A 13,479-nucleotide genomic window follows, 5' to 3' on the forward strand; every position below is an offset into this window, starting at 1 on the left:
GCAACTCACCAGCTTCTGACACCACACAGCGGTACACAGTCTTCACACTGCAGTTGCACACACACAGCACCTGATGCATAAAGTGGCTATGCACGTACATGTACACAGAGAACAGTACCTGTGTAGCATGTACGTATGCCAGTTCGCACTCCAGCCCTGCTAGCTTGCTCAGGATCCGTCACGTAATGAAGTCGTCATGTTTCATCGGCTCTTTCAAATATTGGCTGCCCACTTTGGCTTCTTGGGCAATATTGACTGTGTGCGAGTCTGTGAAAGATGAGGAGAAAAAAAGTGGCTTCTGATTAAATCATGAAAGTAATTCAAGGTAGGGAATTCATAGAGGCTATGTTAATCATGACTAACCTCGCATACGAGCTATGAGAGGAAATGGCTAAAAGGATAAAATAGAATGCCTCAAGAAAAAACTGAAGTCATGAGTTTATTATCTTGTTATTACGATGCTTCCAAGCCATGCACGAGCAGTCATCATGACAGGAAAGATTATATTATGTTCCAGCTTAAACTTTAAATACCGGTGGATAACAGAAATACACATGAACAGTACACAAAGAAATACATGCACTAAACATACCAGAAGAGTGTACAAACATGCATCTACAATGTACATGTACCTGTTCAGTACCAGCAAGTACAAAACACGTGTTACATGATAGGGGAGGAAGTTGTTACAGGGACAAATTTATATCCTCAAGACTCGGTCCCGATTTTCCCTTGTGCCAGCTGACAGCCATCTTCTTTTGCCATCTGTGGACGATTTCCATTAAACAGTAATATTCATCCTTAGGATTCTCAAGTGCGTTGTGTGGTGCAAGAATGGCGATTGCCATATTACTTCGTGAAAAATTCTCAGCGATATCTTGGTGAACAAAACACAAAATTATGTATCTACTTGTACAACATGGACGATGTGCATTCACTTTACTGCTATGTGATTGATCTGTAATAAGTTACATGTATCCTTCGACCAGGAAACTAAATAATATTTGTCACATCCTGTACATGTAGATGTATGTACCACCTTAGCCATGGTATCAATGGATACATCTGAAAACCATAGCAACAGGTTTTCAATTATCCTTCATATATTCAACTCACCACATAACTTTTGTTGAATGCAGACTAAATCAGGCACAATTCTGTTCCCAGAACACACCATGAACAAGTCACACGTGCATCGTACCGTATGCAAATGCCGGTTAGACAGCGAGAGAGTTGGCGCGAGTGGAAGGAATTCGCCTCTTAAATACATATTGACCGGGAAACCCAGAGACCTGCGGTTGCCATGGCAATGCTGATGGCATGTGTGCAGGAAGAACCAATGACGAGAGCTAATCATGATCTTTTGTACAGATGTACATAAGGCACTCTGCTTCACCACGGTCTCGCCTTTGAATTACTTGCTGGGTAATTTCTTAATTGACATTACACTTTCTTGCGTACTCTTAAATACATGTATGATGCCTGTAAGTCCCGTTCACAACGCTCTGTTGCTATCGCATTGTTGCATGTGCAAACCAGGGGTGAGATTTGAAGAAAACAAAATATCCACAAAATAATCACCAGAGGTTCTAAGGGCCCCACAGTAGTGTATGGTCAATGGTATACAAAATTTTGTTTTTGCCTAAACACACCCCCCCCCCGAAAAAATTTGTTGTTTGTTCTTTCAACTTTTATGAAAGCCTAAATGGTTTGCTAAGGATTTTCAAGAGTTTTTAGAACAGATTGTTTGAAAAATCCTGAAATCGGGAAAATCATGACAAATCTAAACCCTGACAAATATATGATGTTGTAGATGAAAACACATCCTCAACAGTAAAGTGAAAATGTGAGATTTTGGGTCAAAACAATTGAAAGATGTTTTTCATTATTTACAAATAGGAATGAATACATGTATGTGCTTGGTTGGTTTAAACTAACACTGATAATTACCTCACCTGCAGCTCAGGCATAAGTCGTACGTGTCCACTCTCCTAAGGCAGTCTAAAATATACATGTACGTTTAAAACCAGCCAGGCAGTAACTTACATGTACATTTAACCCTATGGTACCAGTTACATGTACCTCCCAGCCGTATTTAAAGATCCAACAAGATAAGACCAGCCATTCAAATTACACTGGCCATCCAGCACTCAATTTTAACCTCTGCTCAACTTCTGGTGAAAAATGAAACCCGGAGGGGAAAGTGCAGGTGATCGGTATCAGCACTTAACACCAGTGTAAACACTGCCGGGTGATTTTGACAGATTATCAACAGTACCTTAGCACTGAACAAGGAAAGTTTTAAAAGGCATTCAAATCGGCAACCAAGCTACATGTATGCATAACAAAAATATACATTGCAGAAAGTATGACATGCTTGCATGAAAGCACAAAGTACATTTCACCGGTACTAAAAAAAATTGATCTGAAGTGTATCAACAGGAAGGATTTGAGTTTTATTGGAACAATATATCCATTTCCCACACAGTAATGAAACTGCTGTGGAAACACTTGAAGCCATATACATGGGGGTGTATGTACATGTGTAAAAAGCATTTCCTGCATCTTACCACTGGATTCCCCTATTACACGTGCATGTACTCCAGGCTATGCTATGAAATTAAATACCAAGTACATGTATACATGTACATGTACATGTACGTGTACGTGTTCATGTATGTAAAATAATCAGAAGTTCTCTTTCATTGAATTAAAATTCTTTAGGGATCCAAATGGTTATATTTTGTGGCATTCTTAGGAACCTACTGTACCAGTACAAGAATTTGAATTGCCCTAGTAGCGTACAATGTACCGGTACCTACAACAGATACTAATGAAAGGTTGTGCTTTGTTCTCCGAGAGGTTGTTCTGTAATTTGCAAAGATTTCTAGTAAAAAATCAATAAATGAAACTAGGTAGGCATTGTTTTTGGACATCACAGTCCTAAAAGAGCAGCTCTTTTTGAATCAGTTCATCATTTCACAGTTCAACAAAATTGCTATGCAATGACAAGTAAGAAAACAATTAAGTAACTTTGCTTCTAATTCCCCTTAATGTGGTATGTTTAAAGCATGTAGTAAGCAGGTGAACAAGCAAGCATCTACATGTATTCAGTTCACTTATCAATTACCAATTTTCGGTTTGGATTTATTGTCAATTGAAAACAACTGTCCAAATGACAGTCGAGATACCGACCCATTCTCCTCTGCTCCAAAATTTAAAGGCTGTTTATAAGATTTACAAGATCTCAAAAGTGGGACTGCAGAATTACCGGTATCACACTACATAATAGTGTCATACAATCTGTGAAATCTTACTGTCACTTTCGAGAAAAGAGGATTGTTTTTTCCACTCAGCGTGCATTGTTAAAAAGGAAACACAAACTTGAAGGTACCGGTACATGTAAATTTGCCAACATTACTACACAAAGCCATAGAAAAAATGCAATTTTTGAGGGCCATAATTGGTCTGCAGATCGACCTTGCCCGTGCACTGTCCAGGCACTCAGGAACATCCTGTGGCCCATGGATTTATTATTACATGAGCACGCTGAGTGTTAAAGGGTGCACTGAACCAATTCAAGCTCCATTGAAAATAGTGTAAAATCAACCAAGTTTGGAGCCCCATGGCAGGCAACTGAAGTCCCTCAGGCCTCTCAAACAATGTGTTGTTTGGTCCTTTAGATTCCATTTGATTTTCAATTTTTAGTAGGTTAACCAATGAATTTTTTAATTATCCGCCCAAAACAAACTCACCCAGCAAAAAGTGAATGTTGCCAAGCCCTCCCAGCGGCCATTTTTCAAATGACATCCCTCACCTTCCTCGGGCTCTTCTGACTAATTTTCAATCCCATTTTTGTCTGCTTTGCCCCCAGATAGGTGCCCCTGAATCTACAGAGATGATCCTGGGCCATACTGACACAATCCCACCTCGGCCTAGCGGAGAATTTTCCTTGAATTGGGACACTGCACCCTAAAAGGAACAGAATTTTCTCGATTTTACTCCAAGCAGTGAACTTAAAAAAAAACAAACAACCCTGTGGAATGATACACAAAGTACATGACAAACCCCAAAATCTGACAATTTTGACAAATTGTAGTACATGTACATGCAAATCCTATACACCATCTGTAAGTGTGATGTCCCCAGCTACAAACCTACATGTACCAAGTCACACTCAGTTGAGTTTATTCACATGCTCACACACTAGGCAAAGCTAATCACAAGCCTCATGCTTACTGTAGTATGCTGAGAATTAATATACCAGTATGTGTACATGTACGGTATTACCGGTACATTTCAATTTGAAACAGAAAACAAGCTTTCTATTTTGACCTTTTAGTCCATGGGTTTTGGCAACTTCGTGCTGGTTCGGGGTGACTAGACAGATCACGTGTCCGTGGATAATGTCAAAAAGATAGTTCATATGCTGGTCACAAAAACAGTTGCGAAAATATGACATTGTGCCCATGCAGGGTTAGTAAAACAGTCTACATGTACATGTACGTGGCCAAGTGTCATGCATCAAACTCTGAGATTGACTGCCTATAAACTTGTAGGACATGTTCAAGATGGTGCTTGTCCCTGCAAATTTCTGGGCTTGGCATCTCTCCAACTTCTGTTAACCCTAACCCTCCTCAGTCCTCCAACAGGTGAAGGATTGAGGAGGGTTAGGGTTAAACAGCACAGTGCCCACAAAGTGAATGCTAACGTGACAATCTTTTATAGCACAGAAAAATGCATGGAGCTAAATTTGTAATTGCATCCTGCCTTTCAAGGTGTTTAATCAAGCACATATATCATTACCAGCTGCAAGCGTTGCTCCCAGTTTGCCGCGTCTGAGTAAACACGTAACTTGTTTTCTACCCATCAAGTTGTGCTTTCATCACAATGTACATGTGGCAGAATCCCGCTCAACTGTCATCCCGCTTCTTGCCAGCTTGTTATGACAAATTGCAAGGAAGCCAGCCGAGGCAATAGGCGTATCTTAATTACGACCAGCCAATTTGGGGCCCTCGCAGCTGCCACGGCTCGCGCCGCCGTTCTGTGAAAAACTTACGGCTTTTTCTTCCCCTCTGTATTGTCTGTTTTGTTTTTCAAGTGCTGGACTTTCAACTGCCAAGCCATCATTTATTTCTTTGAAGTACCTCCGGCTGCATTTCGTTGCTGGTCACCGCTGAACGCAGAGTAAATATAGAGAACTTAATGATACCACTCTTGGCTGGATAACAGCACTGGACTTTACACTTTCTATCCATCAATTGCAACACATGAAGATACTGGTTTTTTAGTATTTTCTCTTTCATAAAACTCTGCTAACTACTGATGCTGTCTGCTGGACTTTTTGTACGTATTCCTGCCTGAAATTCCACTATACGTGTATATCTTTTCTGTTCAGTTTCTCGGAACATGGTGTTTATTTATAGTTACAGTTGCTAAGGTAACAGCTACGGCTTGCTCAAGCAGGTCATAATAACAAGCCATCTCAGAAGGACAGAACTGACCTTTGAACTCATCACCAGGAGAAATAACACTGCATGTACCTGGATCATCAACAAAGTACTTACAGGTACATACCCGTTGATGATACAGACATACATCTGCTCAAACATACAGTACATTGAGGAGCTTTCTCTCATCAAAACTGTAATACAAGAATGCCTCATTCCCCTCCCCCCCTCCCAAGTTTCTGAACTCCTAATTTTGATATGTCAGGGGATAATGTACCAGTAAGGGTTGAGAATGGCCATGAGAATGACAATCTGACAATAAACTACGCATTGTGTGCACGTGTAGAACCTGCAAGCACGCTCAGAGTCGAGAAATGTCAGTGTCTCACATCAAAGCATTCAACACTTGTGTTGCTGCAAAACTGCACAGTAACATGCATGAAAAACATGGCTCTGAAAACAAATATGAGCTCTGCTGAACAATCTGGTGACACTTGTACATGTACCTGTACTAGTGCAAGTGCTTGCAGGTGTTGGGTCCAATCGATTGATGTGCACCATTGCTCAATCTTTGCCTGATCTGTCAATTATTGTGATGTTTTTACTGATAATTCTGCCATCAGGTATTCCTCACTTCTTTCTAATTCACTGCTGTGGAAGAGTGTTTAAGATAAGGTCAGTTATTAAAGAGAAAATCAACTGATAAAAGAAATGTTATCCCACAAACCAATGCACCCGACACAAGATAGAGGTTATGCATAAACGCTGCCTCGAAGGGCAAGAGTAAACCTTCTGTACATTCATTGGAACTACTGGTACATCAAAATAACAAAAACAGCCTCTGAGACACCAAGGAGACACCAGCAATGCATAACTTCTATTCTGAAAACTGGTTTGGAATCTTCTAGTTGCTTTAAGGATGCAAACTACAGGTGTTTAAGGTTGTGACCAAGAACAGAACCCCACCTGCCTCGTAATCCCAATTGGCCTGTCCTACATATATGGACAAAATATTGGCCTTAATATCAAGTCATGTAAGTTGTTGAACGGTCAAATTGTGTATGCTGCCGTCCCCTCCCCCATCCCAAACTGTTGATCCATTTATTACTACCATCATCTATGTGCACCAGGTTTGGACATCATGAAGCATACTGGGGGTGAGGAATAGCAAATTGTAGATTCCAATTCCAGTAAACATGGACATTCACGTCCAACTTTAATTCATGTGCAGACACGGCACATGTACAGCCTGATGTACCAGTAGCCAGCATGCATGGTGTCAGTTGAACATTACGTGTAACAAATCTGGCCAATTACTGATGACTTTGCAGTCAATTCATACAGTTCACATGACTCCTGCCAAGTGATTAAAATTCAAGAAGTTCCCTTAAGCATTAAGAGAACATGATGGGTATACACCTACATGTACATGTACGTGGCTTCAAGATTTTCCCATGTAGCTTCTCATTTATTAAAGGCCACTCGCAATGTAAATTCTTAATCTACATGTAAATCCAGTAAATGTTCCTTTTTGAGTCCTGTGTCACCGGATTTTCAATTTTTGTTTTGATTTGAAGGGCAATTTTGTGCTTCTTTGGTTTTTATGCAAACCACCATATTAAGTAACATACATGTATTACAGGTAACAAGCAAAAGTGTGATGTCACCCAAGTTTTGGAAATTTACCTGTAATAGTGTAAATTTTATTTACTTGGATGATTTGGTTTTTCCACTTATGACAGGGCAGCAGCCAAACTTTTCCTACAAACAGTTTCAAGAGCAAATTTGGGGTGCACAATTTGAACCGAAAGCCCCCAAATAAACAGTGTTTTCCTGTTACGGCATCGTGAAACATCAGCACCTTCATTGTTGGAAAAAGCATGGGAAAATGTGAATGTTTGATAAAAGCACCCTAGAAAAAGTCAGATAGGTTTTTTACATTTAGGAGGGGTAGAAAATTGCACAAAAAAATTTAAAAAGTAAAATTCACATCAAAAGATTTTCCGCTTGGGGATCTTTTGTACCGGTAACTTTCAACAATGAGAAATGATTGCAAATCAAACCACACAAATGTATAGTAGTTCATAGCAGTTTTGTATAAGAGCACTTCTTGTTTGACAGAGACCATTCTATTGCACACAGTAACACCTGCTCTGTAATACACGTACATCTCTTGCTGAGAGCACAGAGCTACATGTACATGTAGGACACAAGCTGAAAGCCTTTACAGCACGAGCAATCCCATTAATACCTGATTCAATTTAACTCCAGAAACCCCACCATCCTAAAGTATGTGTAATCCAATTTATACTGAAGTTCCTTCAGACAAATTGCAGCTTTAAAAGTGAAGGGTTTCAGCATTTTCCCTGGTCTGCAGCTACATGTAGACAACTCCTGTGTCTCAAAACAAGTGAAATGTCATCTGCCTGGAAATACTCCATGACCAAAGACTCTCAGCGGCACATGTGGGGACATGCCAAATTGCTTTTTACCTTGGGAAATACTCCAATCGGGGAAGTACATTTGGGTCTTCCCTGTCTCTAGTAGGAATGAAAATGTCGAGTCAACTGCATCCCTCTTTTATGGGCAGCTACTGGTGACTGTAATGGCTCTGCCAAATTGCCTTTGAATGCAGGAATACATGTACATGTTTGTACATGTACCAAAATGTGGAGAAACTACATTTTTAGTCCCTGTTATACTTCTTGGTTCTTTTCAATCCAAGTTTTCAATAAATACCATTCTTTGTTACAAACAGTGACCACCATTTTTTTGTGGGCTGAAGTTTGCCACAAATTGGCATCCTGATTGGCAAATCAGTTTTGCCTCAGAAGGCACTTCAGTGTCACAACCAACGGAAGCTGTTTTCTTCAGCAGATATTTTGTTATTTAGTGTTGCAATATTAGTGTGATGTTTATTTTCCAGAAATGTGAATTGTTCTTTCGATTCTGAACTCACATGCAGAGTACCGACCCCTTGTTGGCAAAAATTGCAGCTGCGATGTACATGTACGTGTACTGGGGTAAGTAGCAAAAGAAAGGTCTAACATTTATAAAAAGAAAATGTGGAATCAAAAATCTAAAGATTAGGAGATTTCCCAGAACATGTAAAATACATAGCATTGCTGTACTCAACAACGCAGTGGAAAATACATCACCTTTGGTACACTCTCATGCATTTTTTTTGGTTTTGGTGGAAAGTTGCTTGTGGCAAATTGTGTGCTTAAAATAAAATTAAAAACAGTCCCGAACTTTTGTGAAACTGAAAAAACAAATTCATTTTGCAATTTGCTGTGGGTCACTGACAACAGAAAACATATTCTGACTTCCCAGACGACAAAGCACATATACTTACAAACAATTAATGACACACACTAATTATGTCTAATAATGACAGCCATAAAATGCACAAAAAGGCAGGCTACCAGCGTGCTAAAACAAACCGAGACTGTAAGCAACCCATAAACACAATGTGACATATAAGAAGTGAGACATTTATTTGTGAATTATGCAGAAGAACAGATTTCCAGTGATACATGTAGATGTGTGTGTGGAGGGAAGGGATACCACACATATCTTGCATGTACATGTACATTGGTACCAGAAATACTGACTGTACCCATAAACTATAGTAGTTGTAGAAACTGTTTTCTTTTTGAGAAAACAGTATTTAGAGATCTCAAGTTGAATTAAAATCAGAGAACAGCCAGCTGAAAGTTTGCTTCAAACATGTCTGGTGGAACAAAGACATTTGGTAGTATAAAAAAAAAGTGCAATGGTAAAAAAGGAACATACAAAATGTGGTTAAACTAAAAACATTAAAATGACATACTCCTCAAATTCTCGCTTTGTCACACTTTACTGGGAAAACGAGGATTTCCAACTAAATGATCACTCTGTATTGACAGGCCACAAGTTTATAAATGCCATACCTAAGGTTTACTTTTCATATGTGCTACGTCATGCATCAGAGAGGAATTCATGGTTGATTGTAGAATCGGCATACACATGAACGACGCATACAATTGACTTGGCAATAGTCCGAAATATTTCAAGACCAAATTTAATGAAACTTCTTGTAATTACAGTAAATGCATAATGGCATCCGCCAAACCAGGTTCACACTGGTATCAGAACTCGCCTGTTCTGTTTCCTCCCCCCCACCTTATCGGTCATGGATCACTGCCCGTGCACACTTGTTAAAAATGCACCTTTGGTTGTCACGACAACTCAACAAAATGGCTTGCATACCTGAACCTTGGCATGCATGCAACCCCTTGGTACCAGTACCGGGTCAGCATTGAGTGAAAGAGTAATTTACACGTACACGTAGGTAAACCACGTTCCTTCCTCTGCGCAGTTTAACATTGGCAAATACTGGGGGGAAAAAAACACAAAATATCGGATGTACTGATTCTAGTACATGGGGATTTTTTCCCCAATTAGCATAAAAATTAAATGCCTTTCACACAAAATAATAATGTGCTATTTTCTGGTACTTCAATTATGTTTAAGTGTGTCTGATGACCTCAATAGTTGCAAATGTTATCAGGCAGAAAACTGGCACTGTTTGAGGAGGTATGAAACTTTTCACAAGCTGATTTTCATCTTAAATATCTCGGTTTTGAAAGACATCTTTATTATTTTCACCAAAATTACGTGTGGATAAGGGCATAACAGCCAAATAACTATAGATTTTTAAGAAGGCCTCTTCTAAATCATAGTACATTTAAATTGGCCTACATGTGTACATATAGTAAATAATCTTTTTTCTTTTGGCTTTTTTTCGTTTTGATCTTTAATTTCAAGGTGGCCAACTGGCTGAAAACAAAGATTACTATAACAGATTGATATATTTGCCAACTCATACAACTTCTTTGTGTTGTTTTCTCAGATACATGAAAGCACTATCGATGTTGAAGGTGCTCACACATGTTCAAGACACCAATCGATACAGTGAAGGACAAAAATGAAAAGAAAACTTAACAAACAAAAAAACACGCCGCCGAGGTGATCAAGATTTACTGGAAATGGGAAGACAGACGAGAAACTACTGCCAGACAACAGCAGCATGCCTTGAGCATTAATTAATATTGACATGATTGCAGACCTTGAAAACTGGCACGTCGCTGGGCCCTAAATGAGGCATGAAGCAAATTACAAAATGATTTCATGACTCCAGAGAACAATAGCTCTAGCTTCAGGACCTGTACTTGGCCAAGAGGAGAATTACACTCAAGAGCAGGCTTGCTCTGTGCCTAATATTGTAAACTACACACATGTTGGCACTCAACAGGGAAGAGAAGTGTTTGGATTGCCCCTCATAGAAACACAGTTCGTTAAGTAATCCATGTTAAAGTGGAGCCCCACAAAGCTCGCTGGTTGAGACGTTAAGAAATCTCCATTAGCAAGGACGACACCTAAGCAATTCTTTCCCACAAGGTATTGGGAAGTACTGAGCATGTAGTGCTCTGTAATAATGTTTGCAAAGGGCAAACCAAACAATCAAAATCAACATTACATCTTGCCGAAACATGTACCGGTACACACAAAGAAAATTCATTCCAGATGCAGGGTTCATGATATTCTGAACCTACCCCTCCAGCCTTGACCCAACCTATGGGGATATAAGGCACTGTATTGTGTCACAATGAGTTGCAAGTTGCTAGAGCTGGAAAAATTGAGTGAATGCCTTTGAAGGATTCTTGCACAATCTAACAGCTAGGAACCTCCATCCACATGATAGCCATTTTCATCAGGACACCAAACGAGGGAATAATGATACCATAAGCTGACCACTGAGAATTCTGCTGCCTATACAGGTACACTGCGCTGGAAAAATACAACTCTCCTGTTCATTGCAAAACTAAAGCCTTCTAGTGGTTGGGCTATGATGTTTCAAGCTAGGGTGTAAGGGAGAAAGCTTGGAGGCACTGAACCAGGCAGAGTAAATTTATTCATTGTGGGACTAGATTTAAAACAATATTCGCAAATACCGTACCTCAAGAGAAGTCTCCCTATTCACAGTGATCCGCACACATTTGTATTAGTGTGGTTCCCTGACCACAGATTTCCCTGACAGTTGGAATTATTGGATCTGGTACCCAAAGCAACATAAGCACTTGTTACGCTGCACCTGTTTTTGTCACATCACTACGGCCACAGAATGCAGATGTATGGATCGTCGAGGGATTTATGGGTCAGGAATCAGGATGGCAGGAAAAGGCTCACTTTTTGCCAATAATGTAGGTTACACTCTACAAAATACACACATGCATGGTATTTTCATATATAGGCCTAGGCCGACCTATTATTATGGGTTTTTTAGGGGAAGATTTGCTCAAGAAAGCACAAACGGAGGTTTTCTCTGATATGATTGCAGGGCACTTTTCAAATGCTGTTGTGTACAGAACCATCAAACATCAGGAATCAGTAAGGCCAATGGATTAGCACCTTACTGTTCAGAAAGTGAGAAGTCCTCCTTTATTTTCGCCTGGCTTTACAAATCCCTAGATCTCCTTTTGTGGTGAATGACTTGCATGTAGGCTGTAGGCCCCTAAACCCTTTCGTAAATAAAACTCATTTTATTGAGGAAAGTGCTCTTTATTTAATATTTTCCAATCCAGCAAAGACGTATGTTAAACTGACCACACACAAAAAACTCCTGCCCTAAGAACGCTCATCAATTATTTTATTCTATCATGGCCTCATAATACGAATTGCCTTTATTAGCGCGTTTGCGAAGATTTGAACATTGTGGTCGGGCAACCGGAATCATCCACATGTTGAAAAAGGCGATTTGTACAGAGTCCAAGTCATTTCACTCGGACTTGACCAGGTTGTTTTGGATTAGAAACAGAAGTCCCGTACCATTAGGGCTGCGTACCTGTGTGTCTTGAGTCTTCTTTTCTCTACAAACCACCGACCGTTCGGAATGTTCAGTGCACTTCCTTCCGCCGGAATTCCGGATCCTCACGAGTCGTTACTTTTTAACTTTTGTCAGCTTTTTCCAGAACTTCCGTTTCTTGCCATCATTCACGTGTGCTAGCTAGCTGTTGTTGATCGTTGCCAAAGACGAAAACATATCAAAAAGGGGGATCAAGTGTCCAATTTTGTGTTAATAATGTGGCTTCAACAATGTAAACGCACAAAGGTTACAAATAATTGTTAAACATGTTATTTTGTTTATTTATTTGTTCATATGTATAGTATCCGAGGTATTTGAAAAAGGAGCAAAACAGCAAGAACAACAACATCCATTTTGCACTAGCCCCTATTTGAGAAAATAGACGCAACCGTTCGTCACCCAGCGCTGAACCACTGATCTCTGCACTCGCTTTTGCGCTTGCGGGCGCCGGGTACTAAAAATGAACAGGCCCTCTGTTGACTGATTGCCGAACATGAAAACCTTTGCAAATCTGCAGTGGGGTGTTATAGATTACGTAATTGAGAACCAGCTTTGCTAATGTATTCGATTTTGATTTTAAAAAGGTCATTTTCAGTCAAACTTCTCTGGCCCTTGTTTGCATCATTCCAAATGGATTTTCTTCAAGGGGCTAGGCAAGGCCGGTTGAGGCGAAGTACGGCTGCCTTTGAGCTTGCTCAGTACATAGACTAAAGACCTCAAGTAATTACCACAACTGAGCAATTAAGCAAATCTTTCTATCCTACATGACGAAATTTCACGAAAGGAAATGGGGGGGGGCTGGACGATCATATTTATCGGAGTGGAGGGAATGCTTGCCAGTGGAGTAACTCGGGGTTGGAATATTTTCAGCGAAACTCTGTGCCTCGCGAAAGTGCCATCCCTCCTCAAGTGGAAATTGTGAAATATGCACAACCTGTACACAAGCCTTCCACAATTAAGTTATTTGCTTTTAGTGTTCCATCCACAGATTCCTCCATAGAAATTCCACGATTGAGCCATAGTTTTGGCATAGCTACAGTCCTGTTGCTGGGGGGCGGCCCCTCTGCCCCATACCCCCCTCTGATGGGCCTGCATTACTGATGAAACTGAATAGTTCTTCAC

General features: G+C 40.1%; 1 protein-coding gene across 9 annotated transcripts in view; it reads right to left on the reverse strand.

Annotated features, from left to right (window-relative positions):
- The window catches only part of LOC110975884 (serine/threonine-protein phosphatase with EF-hands 1-like), a 61,023-nt gene extending 48,509 nt beyond the window's left edge, over positions 1-12,514 (reverse strand). Inside the window, exons 1-3 of one of the 9 annotated variants that reach the window (XM_087132778.1) lie at positions 12,337-12,514; positions 9,702-9,827; positions 10-267 (exon numbers count right to left, since the gene is read on the reverse strand). The gene's annotated coding sequence lies outside the window, so the exon portion shown is untranslated. Of the gene's footprint in view, positions 1-9; positions 268-1,116; positions 1,243-1,955; positions 1,980-4,806; positions 4,951-9,382; positions 9,407-9,701; positions 9,828-12,320 lie in introns of those variants that run through there. The other 8 variants (XM_022228744.2, XM_022228743.2, XM_022228745.2 and 5 more) reach the window with 8 other exon arrangements.
- Between the last annotated feature and the right edge of the window lie 965 nt (positions 12,515-13,479).

Source organism: Acanthaster planci, linkage group LG02 (assembly GCF_054643075.1).
Source record: "Acanthaster planci isolate LZ-2023a linkage group LG02, COTS_SCS, whole genome shotgun sequence".
NCBI classification, from domain to species: Eukaryota; Metazoa; Echinodermata; class Asteroidea; order Valvatida; family Acanthasteridae; genus Acanthaster; species Acanthaster planci.